At 41.3% G+C, this 11,389-nt stretch overlaps 1 long non-coding RNA gene across 1 annotated transcript; it reads left to right on the forward strand.

Annotated features, from left to right (window-relative positions):
• Positions 1 to 4,306: 4,306 nt before the first annotated feature.
• LOC131423867 (uncharacterized) lies at positions 4,307 to 10,396 on the forward strand. Its single transcript, XR_009225975.1, has 2 exons — positions 4,307 to 4,973; positions 9,146 to 10,396. It is a non-coding gene; the product is annotated as an uncharacterized LOC131423867 (long non-coding RNA).
• The last annotated feature ends 993 nt before the right edge of the window (positions 10,397 to 11,389 follow it).

An 11,389-nucleotide genomic window follows, 5' to 3' on the forward strand; every position in this document is an offset into this window, starting at 1 on the left:
AGACCATATCTCAAAATAAAATTAAAGAAAAAAACTGCGGGGAGCGGGACAGGGGGTACAAGGTGGCACACGCTTGTAATCCCCGTGGCTCACGAGGCTGAGGCAGGAGGATCACGCATTCAAAACCAGCCTCAGCAACAGCCAGGCACTAAGCAACTCAGTGATAACCTGTCTCTAAATAAAAAAAATACAAAATAGGGCTCAGGATGTGGCTCAGTGGTTGAGTGCCCATGAGTTCAATTCCTGGTACAAAAAAAAAGCAGGAGGCTGGTGATAAAATTCAAGAGCACTTATCTAGCATGCAGGAGGCCCTGGGCTCATCCCCAACGGTGCCCACCCCCCCAGTAATATTTCACAAGGCTTGCAAAGCTTATCTCCTTTTCGCCTCATTGTGTTCACCACATACTGTTCTTTTTGTTTCAAAAATTTGAAACACATTCATGAATGTGCCACATTCTCATCCATCCCAGGGGTTGGTACATAATGTTCTGTCTTCTTGGAATGTCCTTCCCACACTTTTCATTGGAACTTCAGAGCTTAGCTCCAATGCAGCTTCTTCAGGGAAACTTCTCAGAGCAAACCCCTTGTTGTACAAACTCCTGGCAACTGTGCACTCACCTCTATATCTGTGGGTTCTGCATCTGCAGGCGCAACTAGCTGTGGATCAAAATTATTGGGGGAAAATAAACTGAACAAGTACAGACTTTTCTTCTTGTCATTATCTTCCGGACAGTCTAGTATAAAGCTATTTACACAGCACTGGCGTTATATTAGTATTATAAGTCATCTAGAGATGATTTGAAGTACTATTGGAGGATCTGTGTAGGCTATAAGCAAATACTACACCAAGTTAGGTGAGACTTGGGCACCTGAAGATTCCAATATCCACGGGGGTCCTGGAAACAATCCTTGCTCAGATGCTGAGGGACAGCTGCACTTCTTAGTAGCACTACCTCACTTATATTGGGTAAACAACCTCAAAATGACAGTGACTTAAATGTCACCCAACTTAAATGTCACCCAACATTCTGCAGGAAGTTTTGTTCATTTTAGAAATTTACTTCTGTGGTTACTGAGGCTGACAAAGGACTTAGCCATCTTGAATATTGGCAGTTGCTGTGCTAGGGAGAAAAGAGCTCCAGTTTTTCATACTGGGCAATTAAATGCTTTTCCTGGATATGGCACACATCATTTTTTTTTAATCGAGGTGAAATTCAAATAAATACAAAAAAGCATTGTGTGTATGTGTGTGTGTGTGTCTGTGTGTGTGGTACTGGGGATTGAACCCAGGGTCTCATGCATACTAGGCAAGCACTCTACCACTGAGTCATATCCCTAGCCCACAAAAAAAAAAAAAAACATTTTTAAAAATTATTTATTTATTACTTGTTCTCCTTAGTTGTACATGACAGGAGAATGCATTTCAATTCATCGCACACAAATGGAGTGCAACTGGTGGTGCTGGGGATTGAACCCAGGGCCTTGTGCATGTGAGGCCAGCACTCTACTGACTGAGCTATCTCCCCAGCCCCTCTACAAGCCATTTTTAAGTGAATAATTCTGTGGCATTTAGTACATTCACACTATTTTGTAAACACTATCTCTATCTAGTTCCCAAACATTTTCATCATCCAAAAATAAAAATATCAAGTGTAGTAGCACAAGCCTATAATCAGTGACTCCAAAGGTTGAATCAGGAGAATCACAAATTCAAGGCCAGCCTCGGCAACTTAAGTGAGACCCTGTCTCAAAAAACAAAAAACAAAAACATCCCTGGGTTTAATCCCCAGTACCACCAAAACCAAATAAACAAACAATAACAGAAAAAACATCCTTAAGCAGTTACTATACTTTTCTCCTATCCCCCAAGTCCCTGGAAACCAGTAATCTGTTTTCTGTTTCTGTAAGTTGACCTATTCTGGATATTTCGTAAAAATGGAATCATGCAATAAATGACTTTGTATCTGGCTTCTTTCACCTAACATGATGTTTTCAAGGTTCATCCACATTGTAGCATGTAATAGTTCTTCATTCCTTTTTTTTGTGTTTTCTTTTTCTTTTTTTTAGAAAAAGGAAAAGGAAGTTTTATTGCTCTGCTAGCAAAGGAGAAACCCAGGGGACTCCTGTCACAAAGGCTGTGATTCTGCCCATCAGCAGGAACAGGGGGCTTTCCAAGAGGTGACTCAAAGGCTACATTCCACATGTTCTCTTTTGCAGTTGTCATTCGCTTATTAATTTGGGAGATAGTCATTTCTGAGATCTTCTGGTACCATCCCTGAAGTCTGGATTACTTCACTCTTATGGTAGGTATGTACTCATGGACAGAAAACTCTGCCTAGGATGGAGAAGAAAGCTAATCCTGTTTCCCCTGAGATTTGGGAGAGTCAGAGATTAGGGAGAAACAGGGAGAGAGGAAGAGAAAGAAACATGTCCATTTAAAAAATAAGTTGCAGAGGCAGAGCAGCAAGGGCTGTATTCAAAGCATAAATTGAACTACTCTTACATTTCCCCACTGTCAATTTCTATATTCCATTTTTTTTTATTTTTAATTTTTTATTGTGGGTTGTTCAAAACATTACAAATTTCTTGACATATCATATTCCACACTTTGATTCAAGTGGGTTATGAACTCCCACCTTCACCCCATACACAGATTGCAGAATCACATCAGTTACACATCCATTGATTTACATATTGCCATACTAGTGTCTGTTGTGCTCCGCTGCCTTTCCCATCCTCCACCCTCCCCCCCTCCCCACCTCTCCCCTCCCCTCCCCTCCTCTCTCTCTACCCCCTCCACTGTATAACCCTGAGGGTCTCCTTCCATTACCATGCAATTTCCCTTCTCTCTCCCTTTCCCTCCCACCTCTCATCCCTGTTAAATGTTAATCTATATTCCATTTTAATGGAAAAATGGGTGACGACATCTCCAAACTGCTTCCTGCTGAAAGAAGGCAAAGTTGTGGAGAAGTAACCCAAAGTCCTTTTTCCCTATCAGGTGGGGCATGGACTGTTAAGGGCATGCATAAATAGGGCAGAGATCATGCTAAGACAACAATAAACAAAACAGCAAAGCATTACTTTTTTTTGTAAACAATTAGCACAAAAGCAATTAGTATTTCAGCCAGTCTCTGAAAACTATCTTCATTCCTTTTAATGACTGAATAATATTTCATTATACAATGGAATAATTATATAGATCACAATTTTCTTTATCCATCAATCTATTGATGGATATTTGGGTTGTTTATACCTTTGGCTCTTGTGAATAATTCTGCTATGAACATTAGTGTGCAAGTGTATACTTGAGTCTCTGTTTTAAATTCTTTGGGGGTATGCATGCCTAAAAGTGTAATTATAGGGTCATATAGTAATTCTTCATTTAACTCTCAGAGGAACTATTACATTTTTTTCCACATTGACTGGGCTATTGTGTTTTAGCAACATACACATTAAAAAACCCATTTGCAATCAGCAAAGGGTTGTAAAATATTGAATAAAATATAATAATTTATATTTTTCTATAAATATGCCAATCTACTAATGAGAACAATGGAGATAATCTTGCAGAAGACTGAAGTATTTTACTGAGTCATTGTTTTGGAACAAACATCCTCTTATCAACCAGATGTCCAAGCAAAGAAATTTTCAACTATCTCAGTATGCAGAAGGTTGGGACAACTTGAGAAGTTGGTCTTATCTCTTTATAAACGTTAATTAAAATGCCTACAGTGTTTCAAAAATTTAACAGTGTTTTTTTTTTTTTAACTTACAGAGTACCATAGTATACTTGGTGTAACTAAATCAATGATAAATTAAGTTATTAAAATATTACAACTTAGCTACATGTTTGTAATCACAGCTAGTATAGGGAGGCTGAGGTAGGAGGATCACAAGTTTGAGGCCAGCCTGGACAATTTAGTGAGACCCTGTCTCCAAAAAAAAAATAAAAAGGCTGGGGATGTAGCTCAGTGATGGAGTGTTTGCCTAGCACATTCGAGACTCTGGTTTCAACCCTAGTATTGCCCCCAATTGTTTTTTAATTTATTACAAAATATTAAAAATTGGGAGTCTTAATTAACATATGTCTTTTTATTCCCTGAATCACTGGTTAAAGATTATGCTTTATGAGGGTTGGGGATATAGCTCAGTTGGTAGAGTGCTTGCCTCGCATGCACAAGGCCCTCAGTTCAATCCCCAGTGCAAGAAAAAAAAAAAAGATTACCCTTATGACCCAAACGATATAAAGAATTTCAGTTTCTTCTAATAAGTTTGAAATAGTAGGACCTCACCCTTTCCCAATTGAAAATTATTTAAACAAAATGTTTCTGAGAGAAGAAATGTAGTTCTGATATGAAAATCTTTTTCCTTGAAGGACCCCAAGGCCCCAGGCCCAACATTAGGAAAACTAACCCCTGTGCCCTGAAGCTGCAAGATGTTCCCTTACCCAACCCCCATGTCAAAACCCCACCAGCTGCACGTAGCACTTCAAGTCTCGCACAATGTTACCACAAGATGTTCCATATAGATAACCCCGGAAGGGCCAAACTTGAGCAAACAGGGTAAAAACAGGAACTAAAAGGACAGGATGCAATTTTATGGTTTTTCTGAGAACTAAAGTGGGAAAACAAGTTTACCCCCCTAGGTGACTCAACTGCTGAATTCAGAGGGACCAATAGGAAGGCTGTTGCTGTGCTAAGCTAAGACCTAACCCACCTGTTCCCTATAAAAGATCTATACCCCAAAGCCCGGTGTGCCAGTTCACCGAAGCTCCGGCTGAGGTTTTGCTGTGCACCCGCAGGCGCCTGTGTGAGAATAAACGCCTCCTGCTTTTTGCAGCCAGTGTCTCGTGTGGTTCATTCCGGGTTTGGGATCTGTGGATATTTCATTGTGGAGGTTCCACCGAGATCCAAGATCCCGGTTCCGGTTCCGATCCCGGTCCCTATCCGGAGGACACCCGACATCACTGGGAGGTAAGCTGGCCAGCTCAAACTGACTGTCTTGTTGTCCTGTTGGTTATCTGTTCTTTGTTCCGCGCAGCGTCTGTAAGACTATATGATCCTAGGCATAGTCATTTAGTATTCTGAGTATTCTGAGGCAGTTCTGTCATTTAGTATTCTGAGGCAGCTTGAGAAGGAGTTGACGAACACGTACTTCTCCCCTGCCACCCTGGGAGACGTCCCAGGGATCAGAAGGGTCCATTTCTTTGGGGCCCCCGGTGTTTCCGAGGGTTACACCATTTTTGTAGGCGACAAAGAAGTACAAACTTCTCCCAGGCCATCTGATTTGTTCGGTTTCCACCGAAGCCGCGCAGCGATCTCACTGTTTGGTTTCGTTTTTGTGTCATTGTGTCTGTCTCTCTATTTCGTCTCTGAGAGTAACATGGGACAATCACTAACAACCCCTTTGAGCCTAACTCTAGATCATTGGCAAGACGTTCAAGATTGGGCAGACAACCTGTCCGTGGCAGTCAAAAAGAAAAAAATGGGTAACACTCTGTACCACGGAGTGGCCAATATTGGCCCACCCTCGAAGTTAAATGGCCCCCAGGAGAGTCCCTCCATCTCTCTCTCTAATTTGCAAAGTCAGAGATTGTCTTTCAGCCGGGGCCGCATGGCCATCCAGATCATGGCTTTTAACCTTTCAGGACCTCTGCGAATCCCCTCCTGCATGGGTGGGATCCACGCAGTCCGCCGGGAGGATTCCACCCGGCGGTATGGCGGATCTGTCCCGTCCCTGTTCCTCCCGGCCCCTCCACCCCAGGAAGCAAACGGGTCTTCCTGGAGTTGGGCTGCTTGGAAATGCAGCCCAAGGCGGGTGATAAATTCTATCTAAGGCTGAATACTGAGACTAGGGAAGCAATGTTTTCTTCCCCCCCCATAACCGGCTTGAGTGCAAATAGAGATGCCTGCTGGGGATTTAACAACTTTGACATCTCGCTTTGACTTTTCTCAAAGCCCTGTCCTCATTATTAAATTAATGTTAATTGACTTTAGAGATGGGAACCAAATTTTCAGTCACAAATTTTGACACTCTCAAGGGGACTTTTAAGGAGTTCCCACTCTGCTTTCTTGGGGAAGCCTAGCACTCGAAACAACTGCAAGCAGAGGATGGACTTTTTGGGAGCTGGCTACTAACAAGTTAGAAAAAAGAAAAAAAAATACCTAAACTAGAGGAACTGATCCTGTGGGTAAAAGATAGGATTAAGGGACTCCCAGCAGCTGCCAGAGCCATTTAGCTCTGGGGAGTTCCCTGGGTCCTTATCTACATCTTAAGGATCTGTTTACTTAACCTCTGTTTACTTAAAAAGAAGGGACACTGAATGCAGTAAAGCCAGTCACACTGAGACCCTTGATTTTACACCTATAGTTGCCCCTACGTGAAAACATCTGGTCCACTCATAGGAAAATCTATGGTGCCACTGATGGGAGTCATAATTAAATGAAAGTTCAAAACCTGGAGAGATATTTTCTTATCTGGTTGTCTAATTGTTTCTTAGGGATAATCTAGGTTAAATATGTGTCTAAAAAATAAATAATAATAATTTTTTATTGTAACAATCTGGTATCTGAATGGGTTTCTAAAGCATTGCACTATCTTGCAGTTAAAAGTTGGGTTTAAGCAATTGTTTAGTTTGATTTCAGATAGTTCATGCTAGAAAACTTAAATACTTGGGATAAAAAAATTTTAAAAGTTTCAATTTTGAACTGGGTAGCCTGAAAAAAAAAAAATTAAAAATAGATCCAAATATCTTTAATTCACGTGATTCAAACGGTTCAATTTAGATTGGGTAAACAGATAAAAGTAAAGATGTCCTCAAAATTAAGCTTATAAGTTTCTCTAGGTGTTCAAAAAGGCCCTAATAAAATGTTAACTCTGCTTAAATTTAAAAGTTTACAAGTATTGTTTCAAAATGTGAACAAAAGGAGGTTTATGTAATTATGGTGTTATTAATGTGTTCATATCTTCCAGGTATACAAGTCTGTAAGGTAAAAGCTTCAAAAGAACATTATATCAAGCTGGTGTTCTAAAGTTGTATGGTAATTTTAGGCTTAAAAAAAAATGTTGAAAATTCAATTATATCATTTGTGTTCTATAACTGAACTTGTTATCAATAAGATATGTACAGTTCCATGTTACTTTCTACTCTAAGATACAATTTATGTATTTTTAAGTTAATAAGAGCCTAATCTGTGTGAAGGTTTTATTGCAAAACACAAAAGTACATTACTACTTTTCTACAAGAGGTTAAAAGCTTTCAGCCTTTAATTCATATTTTAGGTGTGATATTATGTTGTGTTAGCTAATGTTCATATAAACTTGAACAACAATTTATGTAAACTTTGTAAAATGATCAGCTTCAGAACTATAGTACTTGAGATTTATAAAGAGCCCTGCCTTACTTGAGATAAGGCTCTGTCCCATCTCACTACATGTGAAAATGGCTATGAAAAAAAGTAAGCCAGATTTCAGTACAGTTAAAGTTGTGTCCAAAAGTAGGTTTTTGCCAAGATTACTAGGATCTCAAACAAGAAATTATGATGTATAACCCTGCCAGAATTCAAGGTAGCTATTATATAAGCTAAATATGTTTTTACCCTAGTTAGTTTTGTTTTGTAGTTTGCTTATAGATGGTTTAAAAATTGCCTATTAATATTCTAAAGAGGTATTGCTTTAAGAACACAACCTGGGTCAACATAAGATAAAGAGTTATCACCTACAGGATAGAGAGATAGACATTAAAGCCCAGTGCTCTTAATATAAGGCTGTTAACTTATTTGCTGGATGTTTAAGATCAAGTTTTTTAAAATTAGTTAAATTAAAAGGGCCAAGAAAACCAATATTTGGCTCTTGCCCTCTGAGTCAGTCTGAATCAGGGAATAGGGGACTTCTCCAAAGGGCTCAGCAACTCTAGGCCACATAACCTCCTGAGCAGGGAGATTAATGAGACCAGTGGAGGACAGAAAGCCAAATGGTGCATTTGCTGTAAAGAGAAGGGTCATTAAAAAAGGGAGACATCCCTGATGCTTCTGAGGGAAGCCATATGGTCAAACAAGGCCTGGACCCATCCTAGCGCAAATGGCACTAGCAGAACTGAAAAGCTGCTATGAAGTTCCCGAGGACTCCCAGGATAACTCAGCTGACTGTAAACAATAGGTAGAAACAAAAGTCAGTTTGACTTGCTTCATCTTAAACACTTAGCAAAGACAGTCAAAGCCAAAGCACAGCTGTTCCTGGACATCTTAAATAATAATAATAATTAAATGTAACTTCCATAAATAAATAGACTGGAGGCTACAAGAGAGATTCTTAGACAGAAATGCCTGATAACTGTCAAAGGAACTACTAAAATAGTTTTAGTCTAAGGCTTTTATTTCTAGACAACACAGGTAGACTTGATGTTTGCTAATATGGTTATCCAGCCCTAAGTAGCAGAATTAAAGATTTCTCTATTAGACACAGAGGAGAAACAAAAGGTTCTTTTGGAAGCTCGCAAAAATGTGCCAGGGGACGACGGGCGCCCCACCCAACTCACAAATTTGATTAACGAAGCTTTTCCTTTAACCCGGCCAAACTGGGACTATGCGACTGAAGCAGGTGAGAACCACCTACATCTCTATCGCCAGTTACTCATAGCGGGTCTCCATGGAGCAGGGGGGTCTCCATGGAGCAGGGCGACGGCCCACCAATTTGGCTCAGGTAAGACAGACTATCCAGGGGTCAGAGGAAACTCCGACAGCCTTCTTAGAGAAATTAAAAGAGGCTTATCGGAGGTTTACTCCCTTTGATCCTGATAATGAGGACCAAAAAGGAAACATTTAATGGGCCTGCCTTCGTCTCCCAAGTAAGTCAGGTGGTAGCCAATACATTGGAGATTAATTAAAAATTACATTATGGTTATAGACCCCAAAGTTCAGGACAGGTAAAAAAGATAAATAGAACCATTAAGGAGACTTTAACTAAATTGACACTTGAAACTGGCACTAGAGACTGGGTACAACTCCTACCTTTAGCCTTGTATGGGGCCCAAAACACCCCAGGCCCACATGGACTAACCCCATTTAAAATCCTGTACGGTGCCCCACCTCCCACTATTAACTTTTATAAAACTAAAACCTATGCCTCCCTCACCCCATCTATGCAGACTCATTTGCATGCTTTGCAATTGGTCCAGAACGAGGTCTGGAAGCCTCTAGCCGCAGCATACAAAGAGGAACTTAAAACCCCCTTGCTGCCACATCCCTTCAAGGTCGGAGATACCGTCTGGGTACGCAGGCACCAGAGCAGGAACCTCGAACCGCGGTGGAAAGGACCCTACACTATCCTGCTGACCACTCCTACTGCACTCAAAGTGGACGGCATCACTGCTTAGATCCATGCTTCCCACGTGAAGACTGCACATCCACAGGAGTCTGCAGACACCTCTCCGGATCCAGAATGGAAGTTGCAACGTACCCAAAATCCGCTAAAGACTCACTCGCTGTTGATTTTTCTTGCTTTGTGCTGTGTCTTCCCCATATCAGTTAACCCCAACCAATCTGTGAGCCAGACATGACAAGTATTATCGGGGACAAGAAATATAATTAAAAAAAAAAAAAAACAGGATCCCCCACTTTCTGCTGACTCTTGCAGGAGCCTGAAATGGTACGGGGCAGGGCCATGTACCGCATTTGCCTGCAACCCCTTAAACATTACCTTTACTCAGGCAGGCAAAGCATCAAAAGATTTTTGGATAAAAAGAAAACAATGGGGCCTGAGAGTATATCATAAAACTGCCTATGACCCTGGGGTCCTATTCAAAATTAGATTAATAGTAAATACCAACCCCCAACCAGTATGCTGAGCCGTCAGCTAAAATAATGCTGGAATCCGAGCAGATGGGTCAATGGATATAAGATTATATCCATGATATAAAAAAAGGGGGGAATGAAGGACCCCAAGGCCCCAGGCCCAACATTAGGAAAACTAACCCCTGTGCCCTGAAGCTGCAAGATGTTCCCTTACCCAACCCCCATGTCAAAACCCCACCAGCTGCACGTAGCACTTCAAGTCTCGCACAATGTTACCACAAGATGTTCCATATAGATAACCCCGGAAGGGCCAAACTTGAGCAAACAGGGTAAAAACAGGAACTAAAAGGACAGGATGCAATTTTATGGTTTTTCTGAGAACTAAAGTGGGAAAACAAGTTTACCCCCCTAGGTGACTCAACTGCTGAATTCAGAGGGACCAATAGGAAGGCTGTTGCTGTGCTAAGCTAAGACCTAACCCACCTGTTCCCTATAAAAGATCTATACCCCAAAGCCCGGTGTGCCAGTTCACCGAAGCTCCGGCTGAGGTTTTGCTGTGCACCCGCAGGCGCCTGTGTGAGAATAAACGCCTCCTGCTTTTTGCAGCCAGTGTCTCGTGTGGTTCATTCCGGGTTTGGGATCTGTGGATATTTCATCCTGAAATGATGATCTTGTCTCTAAAAGGTGTTTCAAGTTAGCTCACTACAAAGCAAATAGCCAGGAACACTCCATGAAGTGCCTACTAAAGAGACACACCATTCACCACTCCATGAAGTACAATCCTTAAACAAGCCCTAAACAAATTTATATTATCTTGGTGAGGCTGGGGATATTACTAGGTAGTAGAGTTTTTCTGTAGCATGTATGTGGCCTTGGGTTCAATCCCTCAATACTGCAAAAAGATGGAGGAAAAACTTAAATGGTGCTCATGGTTGAACCAGGAAATATGAATCTATCTCTTCAGTGGAAAGTATCAATGGAGAGAGCTCAACAGCCTACCGTCCACTGCAGAGATACATCTGACATAAGACACCCAATGGTGAATCCAGAGATCTCCTGGGCACCAAGAAGGAAACACATTCCCTCTTTCCTTGGGGACTATAGTTTATGATGTAAGGAGGAGGAGGTTAAAAATAGTCTACAAAGTGAAGCACCTGCAGCTTTATCTACCATTTGTGTTATGAAAACTCTTGGCCACACATAGACCTGACTTCCAACCACCTCTTCCAATCCTCCTCTGTTCCTCTCCCTCTCTCTCTCTACACAGCTTATCCTTCGGTTCTTATACTGCCACCATCCTCAGTGAAGGATATGAAAAATAACAACACCTCCCACCTCTAGAAAAAAAGAATAACAACCCCCAGGGAGAGAGGAGGACAGTGTGACCCTGGGAGAGAAGGCTAACAATGGGCTCTGGACTTTCACCGTTTCTCAGCAGCAATGGGTTTGGAACTTTTGCAACTGTTTCCTTTGAGCTTTGAACGTGCATGACCGTTCCCCCTGACTACCCAACCAAGGCATTTTTGCCATAATTCAAATCTCATTTGTCATGATTCCAATCTCTCTTCAACCCTATAAACATCAGACTCTAGTTGTAG

The sequence above is a fragment of the Marmota monax genome, unplaced genomic scaffold (genome assembly GCF_021218885.2).
Source record: "Marmota monax isolate L192 unplaced genomic scaffold, Marmota_monax_Labrador192_F-V1.1 WCK01_AAM20220418_F8-fsc00012, whole genome shotgun sequence".
Lineage (NCBI taxonomy): Eukaryota > Metazoa > Chordata > Mammalia > Rodentia > Sciuridae > Marmota > Marmota monax.